The sequence below is a fragment of the Mustelus asterias genome, chromosome 24 (assembly GCF_964213995.1).
Source record: "Mustelus asterias chromosome 24, sMusAst1.hap1.1, whole genome shotgun sequence".
NCBI lineage: Eukaryota > Metazoa > Chordata > Chondrichthyes > Carcharhiniformes > Triakidae > Mustelus > Mustelus asterias.
The window spans coordinates 52,196,931-52,214,562 of NC_135824.1; the positions used below are offsets into that span (position 1 = coordinate 52,196,931).

At 51.2% G+C, this 17,632-nt stretch overlaps 1 protein-coding gene across 2 annotated transcripts in view; it reads right to left on the reverse strand.

Annotated features, from left to right (window-relative positions):
- Positions 1-16,888, reverse strand: part of LOC144511390 (RAC-beta serine/threonine-protein kinase) — a 133,283-nt gene extending 116,395 nt beyond the window's left edge. The window contains exon 1 of one of the 2 annotated variants that reach the window (XM_078241699.1): positions 16,169-16,888. The gene's annotated coding sequence lies outside the window, so the exon portion shown is untranslated. The remainder of the gene's footprint in view (positions 1-16,168) is intronic. The other variant, XM_078241700.1, reaches the window with a different exon arrangement.
- Between the last annotated feature and the right edge of the window lie 744 nt (positions 16,889-17,632).

Sequence of the window (17,632 nt, forward strand, 5' to 3'; positions counted from 1 at the left end):
TCCCCCCTACGTTAGTTCTACCAAAATGCATCACTTCGCATTTATCAGGATTGAACTCCATCTGCCATTTCTTTGCCCAAATTTCCAGCCTATCTAATTGGCTATCTAGCTGATCTATGCCCCTCATTATTTTATAGACCTCGATAAGATCTCCCCAAACTTGTATCTATTGACCTTGTATCTTGCATTTGTATAGAAAACTGGTTCCACTCAAGAATTTCTAGCACTACCATGTGACCTTTTGGAGTTACAGCATAGGAGGTCATTCAGCCCATCGCACCTGTGCTGGTACTAGGTCTCGATAGGGCTGCTTGCTTTAATTCAATCTCTCACATCCTCTCCTGATAGTTACCTGAAAAAGTTATGGCCTCAGTCCTCCGCTATCGATTATTTTTCTCCAGCTAAGCCTTCGGCTGCACCTCCGAGTTATCGATTTACCTGAAGGCACAATCGTACCCTTCCAAAAGCACGGCTAATCATTTTAAACGGGTTCTTTGCGAGACGAGGAGGGGAAATTGAGGTGAAGCTGGGTGGACGGAGTAAGATAACGATCAGCTTATGACCTGGATGAATGACCAAACAGGGCCAAGGGGCTGAATGGCCTCCTCCTGCTTCTACAAAGCACAAAATGATCAGCCCATGTTAGATATCCCATAACCCTAAGAATTCGACCATTGCAGTTTTACAGATTCTCCGGTGCCTCTGTCCCCTGTTCCCATTGAGAATATCCCCAATTCCTTTAACCACCATTTGCAGACCACACCCGAATCGATAGATTGTGTCCAGACCTGCACCTAATGCATCATCTGTGGTCCAACCAATGACTTGCACTAATTCAGCATCACTTCTGTGGTTTTGTATTTAATGCCATGAGGTGTATGATCCAGAATCTTGTTTTATCGGCATTCACAAAGCTAAAGATCAGTGGAGCTGCAGTCGTCAATCGCACCGTTTCCCTGCTCTGTTACTATGAACAGGACTTCCTTTCAATGCTCTTGTTCGCACCATGCACTTCTCCATAAACAGCATTGGCCACAACTCTGGACGTTAATAGTCGAAGTCCACTTCTCCTTTCATCAGATTTCAGAGTTTTACAGACTTCTTTCTTGCTCCCTTAGCCTGAGGAAGGTTTGCGAGCATCCCCAGGACAGGTACAGCACGGGGTTAGATACAGAGTAAAGCTCCCTCTACACTGTCCCCCATCAAACACTCCCAGGACAGGTACAGCACGGGGTTAGATACAGAGTAAAGCTCCCTCTACACTGTCCCCCATCAAACACCCCCAGGACAGGTACAGCACGGGGTTAGATACAGAGTAAAGCTCCCTCTACACTGTCCCCATCAAACACCCCCAGGACAGGTACAGCACGGAGTTAGATACAGAGTAAAGCTCCCTCTACACTGTCCCCATCAAACACTCCCAGGACAGGTACAGCACGGGGTTAGATACAGAGTAAAGCTCCCTCTACACTGTCCCCATCAAACACACCCAGGACAGCGACAGCACTGGGTGAGATAGAGTAAAGCTCCCTCTACACTGTCCCCCATCAAACACTCCCAGGACAGGTACAGCATGGGGTTAGATACAGAGTAAAGCTGCCTCTACACTGTCCCCATCAAACACTCCCAGGACAGGTACGGCACGGGGTTAGATACAGAGTAAAGCTTCCTCTACACTGACCCCATCAAACACTCCCAGGACAGGTACAGCATGGGGTTAGATAGAGTAAAGCTTCCTCTACACTGTCCCCATCAAACACCCCCAGGACAGGTACAGCACGGAGTTAGATACAGAGTAAAGCTCCCTCTACACTGTCCCCATCAAACACTCCCAGGACAGGTACAGCACGGGGTTAGATACAGAGTAAAGCTCCCTCTACACTGTCCCCATCAAACACACCCAGGACAGCTACAGCACTGGGTTAGATACAGAGTAAAGCTCCCTCTACACTGTCCCCCATCAAACACTCCCAGGACAGGTACAGCATGGGGTTAGATACAGAGTAAAGCTGCCTCTACACTGTCCCCATCAAACACTCCCAGGACAGGTACGGCACGGGGTTAGATACAGAGTAAAGCTTCCTCTACACTGACCCCATCAAACACTCCCAGGACAGGTACAGCATGGGGTTAGATACAGAGTAAAGCTCCCTCTACACTGTCCCCATCAAACACTCGCAGGACAAGTACAGCACCCCTAGATATCAAACCCCTAGATACAGGGCTGCAGCCGAGTAACAGAGTTACTGCCAGCCCAAAATGGAAGTGATTCCATTCAAGGCAGAGAATGGTGAAAAGTTGCAAAAAAAAAATGTTCCAGAGCTGTTTTCTCTTCAGCAGCAGCTCTCAGCTCTGCACTTGTTTGCAAAGGGTTACTGCTGATTATATAGATTAAATCAATCTTGCTCATCCCACAACGACAGTCGGCATTTGGCAACAGCTGTTGCTATGGTTGCCTAGCTCGGCAATATCCTGGGAACCAAACCTAGGAGCACGAGACATGGCAAAAGAGAGTTAGTGAAGACATCTGTGCACACCCAGTCTCGCACGGCCATCGCTGGTGATGGGTCCCAGTCAAAGGGCCGAATGGCCTCATCCTGCTTCTGCTTTCTATGCTTCGAACCAACATAAGAGCGGCAGGCCATTCAGCCCATCGAGCCTGCTTCACCACCCAATACTATCGTTGCTAATTGGACACTTCAAATGTTTTTTCACACCCACTATCCCCATAACCCTTTATCATTGATCAGAATTTGATCAATCTCTACCCCGAACGTACTCAATGACTGAGCTTCCACAGTTACTCACGCACATATTCTCGGCTGACACTCCAGTTCAGCACAGGGGGAGAACGGTACCATAAATGGTGCCATGTTTTACATCTGTCTGCCAACCTAGCTAGGCATAAAAATCCCACAGCAGGGCAGGGGATTCCACCACAGGGCCGCTGCACTATCAATATTTATCCCTGAACATAAATAGTTAGCCCTATGCAAATTAGCTGCTGTGATTCCTACATTGAAAAATTTTTTAAAAGTTAAACTTTATTTATTAGTCACAAGTCGGCTTACATTAACACTGCAATGAAGTTACTGTGAAAATCCCCTAGTTGCCACACTCCTGTTCGGGCAACACTGGGGGAGAATTTAGCACGGCCAATGCACCTAACCAACACGTCTTTTGGACTGCAGGAGGAAACTGGAGCACCCGGAGGAAACCCACACAGACACGGGGAGAATGTGCAGACTCCACACAGACAGTGACCCGAGGCCGGGAATTGAACCCGGGTCCCTGGCGCTGTGAGGCAGCAGCGCTAACCACTGTGCCGCCCCGCACGGCCCCTTCCTCCGCTGACACGATGGCCTCAGTGGGACCATTGACACATCGTGCTACTTCTCTCCGGCTTTCTTCAAACCTCGCCCAGTCCACAACTCAATTTTATCCACTCACCTGGTTTTTACCCTCAATTTCTCCTTCATTTGTTGCCAGGACAAAGCTGTCTGGTCTTCCTTTCCAATGTCCACCCTTGGCTGCCCTTCTCTCTCTGAACTGTACTGCACAGCACTTCCGACTCCAGCACTTTGAAGCTTTATCTAACCCACTGGCTTTTCTTTGTCTACACAGTAAGAAGTCTCACAACACCAGGTTAAAGCCCAAAAGGTTTATTTGGTAGCACAAGCCACTAGCTTTCGGAGCGCTGCCCCTTCGTCAGGTGAGTGGGAGTTCTGTTCACAAACGGGGCATCTAAAGACACAAACTCAATTTGCAAGATAATGGTTGGAATGCAAGTCTTTACAGGTAATCAAGTCTTAACGGTACAGACAATGTGAGTGGAGAGAGGGTTAAGCACAGGTTAAAGAGATGTGTATTGTCTCCAGACAGGACGGTTAGTGAGATTTTGCAAGCCCAGGCAAGCCGTGGGGGTTACAGATAGTGTGACATGAACCCAAGATCCCAGTTGAGGCCGTCCTCATGTGTGCGGAACTTGGCTATCAGTCTCTGCTCAGCGATTCTGTGTTGTCGTGTGTCATGAAGGCCGCCTTGGAGAACGCTTACCCGAAGATCAGAGGCTGAATGCCCGTGACTGCTGAAGTGTTCCACTTGATTACCTGTAAAGACTCGCATTCCAACCATTATTTTGTAAATTGAGTTTGTGTCTTTATATGCCCTGTTTGTGAACAGAACTCCCACTCACCTGACGAAGGAGCAGCGCTCCGAAAGCTAGTGGCTTTTGCTATCAAATAAACCTGTTGGACTTTAACCTGGTGTTGTGAGACTTCTTACTGTGTTTACCCCAGTCCAACACCGCCATCTCCACATCATGACTGCCATTTTCTCTGTCTATCCAGCTGATTCAGAGTGTCCTCTGCCAACACCACTTCAAAAGGACTTCAGTGGTTGGAACCCATTTTTTGGCTTGCTGCGGTTACGAAAGGCGCTATATAAATGCAAACTCTTCCTCCCACAAAGGAACAGGCAGGAGTTCACTTCTGGGGATGCTGAACTACAGAGGCATCATTAACCACAGAATCCCTACAGTGCAGAAGGAGGCCATTCGGCCCAGCGAGCCATGCCCTATCCCTGTAACCCCAAGTATTTAACCCTGTTAATCCTCCTGACACTAAGGGGCAATTGAGCGTGGCCAATCAACCTAATCGGCACATCTTTGGAGTGTGTGGGAGGAAACCGGAGCACCCGGAGGAAACCTGGGAGGCTGCTGAAGAATGCAAAGTGACAAAGCTGAGGAGCTGCTCAAAGCCTAACCCGAGGAAAGTGTGTAAACCCTCAAAACATTTCTTTTCATTCCTCCTTTGAAACTGCGAGGACAGAAGTTTTGCGTTCAAGCTGAAAACTTCCTCTTTTTAACCAGAACTTTTCAAAATAAATACTTTGCCTCCTCCCATTTGTACTCGCAAGGCACCTAAAGCACACAACACCCAAGCGAAGGGTGAATTAGCATACGGCTAGACACTGAACCAGACAGGTAGTCTTTTTATCAATTTCAATGGTTCCTCTTTGGCCCGAACCTTTTCCCATCAACACTGCAGCGGCTGAATGCTGGACTGAAGCGAGTTGTGAAGGAAACAGCAGACTATTTACGCACAGCAAACTCCCATAAACAACCAAGACATCTTAACCAATTTCAAGAAGAAATTAGATGTAGCTCTTGGGGCTAAAGGCGTCATGGGATACAGGGCAGGTGGTGAGGGGCAGAGAGATCAGGATACTGAGGTTGATGATCAGCTGTGATCATAACGAATGGCGGAGCAGACTCAAAGGGCTGAATGGCCTCATCCTGCTTCTACTTTCTATGCTTCTAACCCACATAAGAGCAGCAGGCCATTCAGCCCATCGAGCCTGCTTCACGGCGGCACGGTGGCGCAGTGGTTAGCACTGCTGCTTCACAGCTCCAGGGTCCCGGGTTCGATTCCCGGCTCGGGTCACTGTCTGTGTGGAGTTTGCACATTCTCCTCGTGTCTGCGTGGGTTTACTCCGGGTGCTCCGGTTTCCTCCCAGTCCAAAGATGTGCGGGTTAGGTTGATTGGCCAGGTTAAAAATTGCCCCTTAGAGTCCTGAGATGCGTAGGTTAGAGGGATTAGCGGGTAAATATGTGGGGGTAGGGCCTGGGTGGGATTGTGGTCGGTGCAGACTCGATGGGCCGAATGGCCTCCTTCTGCACTGTAGGGTTTCTATGATGACCGCCCAATACTATGATTGCTGATTGGACACTTCAAATGTTTTTTCACACCCACTATCCCCATAACCCTTTATCACGAATCAGAAGTTGATCAATCTCTACCCCGAATGCACTCAATGACGGAGCTTCCACAGCCCTCTGGGGTGGAGAATTCCAAAGATCCACACCCCACTATGCAAAGGGATCTCTCATCTCGGCTGTTGGCCGAGGAATTCAGATAATGGCATCACAGGATCTGGAATGGAAAGCGCTGAGGCATCGTTCAGAGGGAGGAAGACCACCAAGGGGTGGACACCGACGGCTGGGCGACCTCACACTGGCAACAACTGAAGAGGAAATCGAACAGAAGGGGGGAGAAGAATGGGTAGTTAAAATGGAGACGTGGACGGAGCGGGGATTGAAGGAAGCCGGAGAATCCAACCACAAACCTCTGACAATCAGGCATGGAGTGGATCTTAATCAGGCAGATTAGGAATAACTCGCAGGGGCAGCAATTCCCATCAGCTCTGGCCGTCCACCCATCATCATAGAAACCCCTACAGTACAGAAAGAGGCCATTCGGCCCATCGAGTCTGCACCGACCACAATCCCACCCAGCACCTACCCCCATACCCCTACATATTTTACCCACTAATCCCTCTAACCTACGCATGATTGGCCAGGTTAAAAATTGCCCCTTAGAGTCCTGAGATGCGTAGGTTAGAGGGATTAGCAGGTAAAATATGTGGGGGTAGGGCCTGGGTGGGATTGTGGTCGGTGCAGACTCGATGGGCCAAATGGCCTCCTTCTGCACTGTAGGGTTTCTATGATTTCTATGATCTCAGGACACTAAGGGGCAATTTTAGCATGGCCAGTCAACCTAACCCGCACATCTTTCGACTGTGGGAGGAAACTGGAGCACCCGGAGGAAACCCACGCAGACACGAGGAGAGTGTGCAAACTCCACACAGACAGTGACCCGAGCCGGGAATCGAACCCAGGTCCCTGGAGCTGTGAAGCAGCAGTGCTAACCACTGTTCTACCGTGTGGTGGAGATGCCGGCGTTGGACTGGGGTGAACACAGTAAGAGTTTTAACAACACCAGGTTAAAGTCCAACAGGTTCATTTGGAAATTTCCACTCCATCTGACGAAGGAGCAGCGTTCCGAAAGCTTATGGTATTTGCTACCAAATAAACCTGTTGGACTTTAACCTGGCGTTGTTAAAACTCTTACTGTGTTCACCCACCTGCCACAGGAAAGACAAACCTTTCCCCCGCTGATTTTAAATACCTCCGTTCTATTTCCTCCTCGCAGCTTAATCTTCTCTGCTCTAAGATGTAACACCCTCAGTTCGTCTGATGGCTCCAGAGGTTGTGCCAGAGGAAAGTGAAGCCTGAAGACTCAATGTCCAAGAGGCAGTCATATCGTCGAGCTCAACAAGGTGAAAGCAAAATATCCACTTGCTTATTCACAGAATCCCTGCAGCGCTGGAGGAGGCCATTCAGCCCACTGGATCTGCACCGAATCTCCGATACCCAGGACCATCTCCTGGTGACCCCACATATTTATCTCGTTCATCTACCTAATGTGCACATCTTTGGACTAAGGGGCAATTTCGCACGGCCAATCCACCGAACCCGCACATCTTTCACCTCTAAATGTCACAAAGCACCTTCCACAGCCATGGGTGGTTAGCGCTGCTGCCCTCTTTTTAGGTCAAACCAAATAAACAAACTCAGATTAAGTCGGGACAAAGTAAAAGGGGCAGCTCCCCAAAAGGAGGGGGAACAGCCCGAACAGAAATCAAAGTACAAAGGAAACTTAAAAACATCAAATTAAAATGTGATTGTCAGGGTCAATAACGCACCCCAACCCCTGCGGTGCCCAACGGGCGAGGAAGGCGTCAACCGCGCCCGTGGACACCGCATGCTCCCTCTCCAGGGACACCCGGCCGCGAACGTAGCCGCGGTAGAGGGGCAGTCAGTCAGGATGGACGGCCCCATCAATCGCCCGCTGCCTGGACCGGTAAATGGCGCGTTTCGCCAGGCCCAGGAGCAGGTTCACGAGGAGGTCGCCATCCCGACCCTCCCCTCTCTGCACCGGGTGTCCGTAGATCAGGAGCGTGGGACTGAAGTGCAAACAAAACATCAATAAAAGGTTCTTTAGGAAAACATAAAGGGAGTGCAGCCTAAGACACACAACATAGACATGGTCCACGGTCTCCACAAGGCCACAGAAAGGGCAGTCTTCGGAGCCCGTTTTTTTTTTTCACAGCACCAGGGACCCGGGTTCGATTCCCAGCTTGGGTTACTGTCTGTGTGGAGTCTGCACATTCTCCTCGGGGTTTCCTCCGGGTGCTCCGGTTTCCTCCCACAGTCTGAAAGACGTGCTGGTTAGGGTGCATTGGCCGTCCTAAATTCTCCCTCAGTGTACCCGAACAGGCGCTGGAGTGTGGCGACTAGGGGGTTTTCACTGTAACTTCATTGCAGTGTTAATGTAAGCCTACTTGTGACACTAAAATAAATTTTAAATAAAACTTTTTTTAAAGTGAGTTGTGAATGAAATAATATTAATGGAATGAAGATGAAGGGGTTCATGCTCTGAAGTTGTTGAACTCAATATTTAGTCCGGAAGGCTGTAAGGTGCCCAATCAGAAGAGGAGTTTGAGGGCAAGCAGGGATAAAGCACTAGGCAGTCAACCTGGGACATCAGGATCTTGGATAGGGCTATTCTGGTTCTAGGACATGGGTAGAAGCTGGAAAGGGGTGGATTTTAAAAGTACATTGCAGGAGGGATCTGCAGGAATATGAGCTGCTGACACTTTCAAGGACCAAGGGGACAGGAATACAATCTGGACAGGCGGATGGGTGGGGGCGATTTGATTTCCAGGCGAGGGAAGCGCTTGCCTCTGTGAAGCACCCAAAGAACCTGCACGCTCTTCATCCAATCCCAGAATCAGGGGTCGGCCATTTAGCGCGGAGATAAGGAGCAATCTCCTCACTCAGACAGTGCTGGACCATTGCAATTCTCCACCTTAGAGTGTTCTGGACGCTCAACCACGAGTATGTTCAAAGGAAGAGGTCGACACATTTCTCAACTGCATCATGGGATAGTGTGGGAAGCTGGCACGGAGGTGGGGGATCAGAGGGACTGCCCTTCACCACAATGCCCGGAGAGATGGGCGGAATCATGAGCAACACTGACCCGTCCGTCCATGAAGACTTGGGGAAAAAAAGCACAAATATATTCACACAGCTATTAATGCATGACCCAGATAACCGGAATTGTGGGATGCTTGCAGCAAAAGGAACCCCAGTATCTTCATCACTGACCCAATGGCAAGTCCCCAGTTTTGAACCCCGCTACACTCCTCTGAACTGACACAGGGCATGGATGATGCAGACACCTGCTGTACAAATGAAAGTTGAAGGACAACCCAAGTGTGACTGTGGCCACCAGTCCCAAACCAAGGGAAAACATAGCCTGCCTGGGAAGATCAGTAAGAAGTCTTACACTACCAGGTTAAAGTCCAACATCTGTTGGACTTTAACCTGGTGTTGTTAGACTTCTTACTGTGTTTACCCCAGTCCAACACCGGCATCTCCACATCCTGGGAAGATCAGAACAGGAGTAGGCCAATCAGCCCATCATGCCTATTCTCCCAATGAGGGCAAGGCTGATCCGTGAGCAAATTCCGAAGAGGAGTCATATTGGACTCTCTCCACAGATTCGGCATGTCCGCTATGACTCTCACTAATTTTTACAGATGCACCATAGAAAGCATCCTATCCGGTTGTATCAGAGCTTGGTATGGTTCCTGCTCTGACCAAGACTGCAGGGATTCTATGAATCGTATCAGCTGCGATCCTTTTGGATGGTGGATCAAGCTCAAAAGGGTCTGTTCCTATTTCTTATGTTAAGACACTTCCTGAAACTCACCTCTTCAGCCTGTAGCTTAGTTCCACCATAGAATGTGGAGTGATACACTCTTTGCTTGATACCCTTGAGTTAGATCCTCAAAACTATCTCACCACTGATAGCCTATCTCAAACACCCTACCCCTCACCGTACAGAGGTGCTCTCCCCAACATTGTGCCAGATGTCTAAATAAACGGTCGGGGCGTTTGTTTTCACAGTTCAAGTGCGCATTATACAAAAAGTTCACACCTCTCCCACCCACCTACAATTTACAATAATCACCTGCCATATCTGACCCTGAATTAGTGCAGAGAATGGGGACTTGATTGATGTGCAGGAAGAACTTGTATACATCCAGCCCATTGTCTTTGGGAAAAGTAGCAAACAAGGGGTAGGTTTCTCCCTATGCCCTGTTTGAGAGCAGATATCCACTCCATTTGACGAAGGAGCAGCGCTCCGAAAGCTAGTGGCATTTGCTACCAAATAAACCTGTTGGACTTGTTGTTAAAACTAGAAATCATAGAAACCCTACAGTACAGAAAGAGGCCATTCGGCCCATCGAGTCTGCACCGACCACAATCCCACACAGGCCCTACCCCCATATCCCTACAGATTTTACCCGCTAATCCCTCTAATCTACGCATCCCAGGACACTAAGGGGCAATTTTAGCATGGCCAATCAACCTAACCCACACGTCTTTGGACTGTGGGAGGAAACCGGAGCACCTGGAGGAAACCCACACAGACACGAGGAGAATGTGCAAATTCCATACAGACAGTGACCCAAGCCGGGAATCGAACCCCAGGTCCCTGGAGCTGTGAAGCAGCAGTGCTAACCACTGTGCTACCGTGCCACCCTAGGTAATGAACTCTTACTCTTACTAGGTAACGAAACACAGTCCTGGTACGTAGTCAGTCATTAAGCTCACAGCAGGATCCCACAATTACAGCCATTAGATGAAAGACTATTGCGGTATTTCTGGTGTCAGTCTGATCCAGATCACCAGCAACCTGTCCTGGCCCCCCCATGCCGACACTACAGTTAAGAAAGCCCACCAATGCCGCTACTTTCTCAGAAGGCTAAGGAAATTCGGATGTCCACTGCAACTATATAGGGCGGCACTGCTGCCTCACAGCGCCAGGGACCCAGGTTCGATTCCCGGCTTGGACCACTGTCTGTGCGGAGTTTGCACGTTCTCCCCATGTCTGCATGGGTTTCCTCCCACAGTCCAAAGATGTGCGGGTTAGGTTGATTGGTCCTGCTAAATTGACCCTAGTATCAGGGGATTAACAGGTTAAATATGTGGGATTACAGGGTCAGGGCCTGGGTGGGATTGTGGGTGGCCTCCTTCTGCACTGTAGGGATTCTATGAACTCTCTCCAATTTTCAGATGCACCATAGAAAGCATCCTTTCCGGATGCTCTGACCAAGACTGCAGGAAACTACAAAGGGTGGCGAACTTAGCCTAGTCCGTCACGCAAACCAGCCTCCCATCCATTGACTCTGTCTACATTTCCCGCTGCTTCGGGAAAGCAGCCAGTATAATTAAGGACCCCACGCATTCCGGACATTCTCTCTTCCACCTTCTTGCGTCGGGAAAAAGATACAAGAGTCTGAGGTCACGTACCAACCGACTCAAGAACAGCTTCTTCTTCCCTGCTGCCGTCAGACCTTTGAATGGACCTACCTCGCATTAAGTTGATCTTTCTCTATGCCCTAGCTATGACTGTAACACCACATTCTGCACCCACTATGTACTCTATGAACGGTATGCTTTGTCTGTGTGGCGCGCAAGAAACAATACTGATTATATTCCAATACTTATGACGATTTTTAAAAATCAAATCGTGGGACACACCTTTTGATAGCAACCCAATCTGCAGGGTAAAGCAAAAGGAATCGCGTCTCTTTCAAAGTATGCCACCTTGCCATCCTCCAATATGCTGTGGAGATGCCAGCATTGGACTGAGGTGGGCACAGTAAGAAGTCTCACAACACCAGGTTAAAGTCCAACAGGTTTATTTAGTATCACGAGCTTTCGGCGCGATGCCCCTTCATCAGGTGAGTGGGCCACTCACCTGATGAAGGAGCGGCGCTCCTGAAAGTTCATGATACTAAAATAAGCCTGTTGGACTTTAACCTGGTGTTGTGAGACTTCTTACTGCATCCTTAAACATGGAAGTTTGGATTATATGCTCCAGTGCTGGACTTGAGACCTCAGCCTCCTGACTCAGAGGTGAGAATTCTAACCATCGAGTCACTCCAGTGAAGGCTGACAACCAGCACTTACGCATCATCTGAAACATACTTCAGGACATTTTGCAAGATCTGACATGAAGCCATATAAGGATGTGTTGTTATAGCCAAGAGGTCGATTTTTCAGAGGTATTTCAAAGGAGGAAAGAGGGAGAGAGGGGGTGGAGAGAAAGGAACGATTTCAGAGCTTTGGAGCCTGGCTCCCAGTGACAGTGATTGAAATCAACGCTTTCCAAGAAGCTAGAATTGAGGAAGCGGGGGTGGGGGGGTTTGGGGGCCAGAGCAAACTAAAGACCGGGAGAGAAAAGGCCTTGAAGGCACTCGAAAACGAGGAAGAGAATTTGCGTCAAAGGCACTGCTGAACCAGGAACCAATGGTTAAGCGAGCACAGAGGTGATGGGTTCAGAGGATTTGGTGCCAGTTGAAACCCAGGGGGCAGCCAGGTGTGCACTGGCAATCCCAGAGCCAAATAAAGAATGGTCTAGTTTGGACCAGGGGGCGGCACGAGCTTGGAGGGCCGAAGGGCCTGTTCCTGTGCTGTACTGTTCTTTATTCTAAGATGTGGAGATGCTGACGAAGGGGCAGCGCTCCGAAAGCTTATGGTATTTGCTACCAAATAAACCTGTTGGACTTTAACCTGGTGTTGTGAGACTTCTTACTTTATTCTAAGAGCAGACCTCAGCTTTTAGCAGACGACCCGAGGCGGGCAGCATCCAGGGAGGTGGAAATAAGCAGTCTCGGTGTTGGTGCAGTTATGCGGTGGGAAGCCCATCCTGGAGTTACGGTGCAGGACAGAGTGTTGCAAAGAGTTTGGTTCGGCCCCAGACAGTTGCCAGGGCGAGGGGTGGAGTCAGTTGCTGGAAAATGGTACACGTAGCAGGGGACACAACATAAAGCTCAATAAAACAATTACAAAACGGATGCAGTTAAACTGCAAATACTCATTTCAGGGCAGAAACTGTTGATTTTTTAAAAATTTGTTCAAGAATGCGGCTGTGGCTAATGAGGCCAGCATTTACTGCCCATCTCTCATTGCCCGATATTAAATATTTTCCAACTGCATGAAATTTCCAACTTTTGCCAGTACAAATCCCTATGCTGACAACTATGGATGGCACAGTGGTTAGCACTGCTGCCTCACAGTGCCAGGGACCCGGATTCGATTCCCAGCCTCGGGTCATTGTCTGTGCGGAGTCTGCGCGTTCTCCCCGTGTCTGCGTGGGTCTCCTCCGGGTGGCTCCGGTTTCCTCCCACAGTCTGAAAGACGTGCTGGTAAGGTGCTAAATTCTCCCTCAGTGTACCCGAACAGGAGTGTGGCGACTAGGGGATTTTCACAGTAACTTCATTGCGGTGTTAATGTAAGCCTACTCGTGACACCAGTAAACAAACTTGAAAGCTACAATAAGCGGCTCTGTAAACTGTTCTTGGACCCTCCAACAATGCCCCCACCCCCCCCACAGGAAAGCACTGCACTGCCACCACTGGTACAATGATGCAATTACAACGTGACATGTTTACATGGGCAGTTACCATTAGAACTATAGACACAAAAATGGGTATTGTTTAAAGTTTAAGTATGAGTGTCACGAGTAGGCTTACATTAACACTGCAATGAAGTTACTGTGAAAATCCCCTAGTCGCCACACTCTGGCGCTTGTTCAGGTACTGAGGGAGAGTGATGTATAGGGCCTGAATTCAATGAGGTGTGCCTTGGTTCAATTATTCGCCAGCACCTCCTAACCCTGCTTCACCCAACACCTCGACCTGGCCGTGCCCTGTGCAATCTGTCAAGGAAACCCAAAAGGTTTCTTGTTTTAAAAAAAAACAGAAAAAGGAGCCTGATGCATCAACTCAGAATCTTTGGACGGTTATTGTGCACCAGGTGCACACACACAGCACTTGCCAAAATGCAAAGCACTGTGATGTTTGGCAACTTCACACCCAGCTCGACGAAGAATGCAAAGCAGGCTCCTATCCTTGGCATCCTTTAACAAAGGAACGGGGAGCGAGCCTCTCAACGATCACTCCTGCTCTCTGGCTTCGGATTAAAGCCAAGCCTCCCCCGTCTGCTGACCCTACTGAACTCAAGCGGCCGCTGAGCACAGCAAAGTCTCTCAGACAGGGAGGTCTCAGCATTGCAGGGGGAAGGGAACACGGGAGTAAGACGTTCAGCCCATCGAGTCTGTTCTATCATTCAGTTGGATCACGACTCACCTCGATGTTATTTTCCCTGCGCCACCTCATGTCCTTTGTCGTCATTAGTCGCCTTGAATCTAGCTTCTGTCTTGAACGAGCTTCCACAGGGTGGAGAATCCCAAAGATTCACCACCCTCCGAGTGCAGAAGTTCCTCCTCAGCTCAGCCCTAAATGGTCTCCCCTCATTCTGAGATTGTGCCCCCGTGTTCTAGACACATGCACGGTGGCACAGTGGTTAGCACTGCTGCCTCACAGCGCCAGGGACCCCGGGTTCAATTCCCGGCTTGGATCACTGTCTGTGCGGAGTCTTCTCGTTCTCCCCGTGTCTGCGTGGGTTTCCTCCGGGTGCTCCGGTTTCCTCCCACAGTCCAAAAGACATGCATTGGCCATGCTAAATTCCCCCTCAGTGTACCCAAACAGGCGATCTTATCCGGTCTGGCCAACATGTGACTCCATACCCACAGCAAATTGACTCTCAACTGCCCTCTGTAATGGCCCAGTAAGCCACTCAGTCCTGGGCAACTAGGGAGAGGCAACAAATGCTGGCGATGCCCACACCTCATCCCTGCCAGCCACTTACCAATTCAGAAACTCACAGGGTCTGTTCCAACAGTAAAATAAGATACTGCTGCCACTGCGCAGTCGATAACATGCGCCAACAGGCAAAGGAGGACTTCCTTTTCCTTCTTCTCCTCCCCCCCCCCCCCCAAAAACATCACCACTTCCCATTGCTGAAAGAAAATCATTCTGGGTCAACAAAGCAGAGAATTGGAGAATCTCCCTCACTCTCAGTTTCATCCAGAGTTGCAAACACACTTCCTCTGCCCACATCCCCTCCATGCCATCTCAAGCTTTCCCACATTCTCACAACGTTCAAACGCCTTACCCTCCTCAAGTCTTGCTTCGCTGCAGTTGCCCTTCAGGTTTTTAGGCATCCAAAAAGCTCACCCTTGTCCACCCGTCGCTGACCCACCTCCTTTAGCATTCAGGACACTGTTGTTGTCCCTGCACCCAGAGCCATACTGGCCCTTTACCCGGACCCGTCAGATAAAACTGGAGACGCAGTGGCATCTGTGCGAGATCCCGCCTACACTCAAGTCAGCTGGTCCCTCACAGCCAGTGAGGGACGAGCAACATTATTGGCGCATCACCTTGTTTCACTGCTCCCCGAGCAAACGGTGTGGCGATGCCCCCGCAGAGTAGACCTGCCTTATTTGACTTCTTAGCACCAGCCATCTCTCCAGTTCGGGGCTAATGATATCTCTGCAGAGAGGAATTGCTCGCAATCTCTCTTGCAAAGGAGAGCAGCAAGAATTGCTGCATCTTCTGACACTTGCACATCAGTCACACTGTAGCATAAGTGAGGATTTAACACCCATGAGCATCTATCACTTTTGAAGCCAACGCTTCTATCAACAGCAGTGGTAGAGGTGATCCAGGCATATCTCGAGCAGAACAGTGAGCCTGGAGGTCTCCCAGATAACACCACAAACCCAACAGCAATCCTTGGGTTTCTGTTTCGATGTCTACCCTTTGAAATCAAGACGCCAACCATGTTTTGCAGTGTTTTCCTGTTGAATACTGAATTAATGGCCAACCTCAACTCTATAATCAGCATACGCCGCAGTCATCTCCTTGCACAGTGCCAGTCACAAATATCACCCTTGCCGTCACCGCCCACTCTTATTGGAATAAAAATTTATTTTAGTGAATTGGAAACTATCCCGAGAAAAGACTGGCTTCCTCAGCGGATTCACACCAGCTCCGCAACCGATCTGGGGGTCAGGCTGTTGAAACGCCAGAGCATACCAAGCGCCAGTCTTTGACCCGAGCCGGGTCAACCGAGGCCCTTCAGCCCATCCATCCCCTTCTGAGGGGCAGATCCCATCCCTCCCTGAAAAAGGAAGGGGGGGGGGCAGATAATCTTCTTCCACCTAAAGCCAGGGGGGGGGAAAGAGAGATTGGGGGCAGATTCCCCTTCCTTACCCAAGAAGGGGGCTTCTTTATCTAAACGTTGAGGGGGCAGACTCATCAAGGGGCAGCGGTTTGCCCTCCTTTAACTAAAAGCAGGCGGGGGTGGGATGGATCTCCCCCTCCAGCCGCGCTCCCTCCCCGGTACCTGTGTGTGGCGGCGGCGGCAGGCGGGTTAGCACTGCTGCTCCAGCTGTGGGTCGGTGGGCCCGGGCCTCTCAGGTCGCTGTGCTTGCCCTCTCTCGGGCCGGGCTCTCTCCGAGTCTCTCTCTCAGGCCAGGCTCTCTCCAAGTCTCCCGGGGCGGGATCGCTCTGTGTCTCTCTCTCTCCCGGGCCGGCCTCGCTCTGTCGCTCTCTCCCGGGCCGGGATCGCTCTCTCTCTCTCTCTCCCGGGCCGGCCTCGCTCTGTCGCTCTCTCCCGGGCCGGGATCGCTCTCTCTCTCTCTCTCCCGGGCCGGCCTCGCTCTGTCACTCTCTCCCGGGCCGGGATCGCTCTGTCTCTCTCTCTGCCGGGCCGGGATCGCTCTGTCTCTCTCTCTCCCGGGCCGGGATCGCTCTGCCTCTCTCTCTCCCGGGCCGGGATCGTTCTGTGCCTCTCTCAGGCCGGGCTCTCTCTCCCTCTCTCGGGCCAGGCTCTCTCTCACTCTCTTGGGCCGGGCTCTCTCTTGGGCCGGGCTCTCTCTCACTCTCTCGGGCCGGGATCTCTCAGGCCGGACTCTCTCTCCCTCTCTCAGGCTGGACTCTCTCTCACTCTCTCGGGTCGGGCTGTCTCTCAGTGTCTCTCAGGCCAGGCTCTCACTCGCTCAGGCCGGGCTCACTCTCGGGCCGGGCTCTCTCTCACTCGGGCTGGGCTCTCTCAGGCCAGGGGGAGTCTCTCTCCCTCTTTCAGGCCGGGCTCTCTCTCGGGCCGGGCTCTCTCTCCCTCTCTCGGGCCGGGCTCGCTCAGTGTCTCTCGGGCCGGGCTCCCTCTCTCGGGCCGGCCTCTCGCTCTCTCTCTCTCCCTCTCTCAGGCCGGGCTCACTCTCGGGCCGGACTCTCTCTCTCACTCGGGCTGGGCTCTCTCAGGCCAGGGGGACTCTCTCTCCCTCTCTCAGGCCGGGTTCTCTCTCCCTCTCTCGGGTCGGGCTCTCTCACTCTCTCAGGCCGGGCTCTCTCTCGGGCCGGGCTCTCTCTCCCTCTCTCGGGCCGGGCTCTCTCTCCCTCTCTCGGGCCGGGCTCTCTCTCCCTCTCTCGGGCCGGGCTCTCTCTCTTCTCTCGGGCCGGGCTCTCTCTCCCTCTCTCGGGCCGGGCTCTCTCTGTGTCTCTCAGGCCGGGCTCTCCTCCGCCTCTCTCCACGGGCAGGCCCGGCTCCCGGACATGACGCTTCCAGGGCCGCCGGAAGTGAGCCGGCGACCAGGTGCAACCCGGGTAACGGCCATTCGGGCCCCGCCCCCTTCCCGCGCGCCTCAGCCAACCGGAGCCGGCCGTGCCGCGGGGCGGCAGCCAATCCCAGAGAGGCAACCGGCGCAGCAGCCAATCGCCGAGCGGGAAATCCTCAGCCAATCAGAGCTGCAGGAGAGGCTGGCCAATCAGGAGCCGGGTGACGTGAGGTCGTGGAATGGGCTGAACCCAA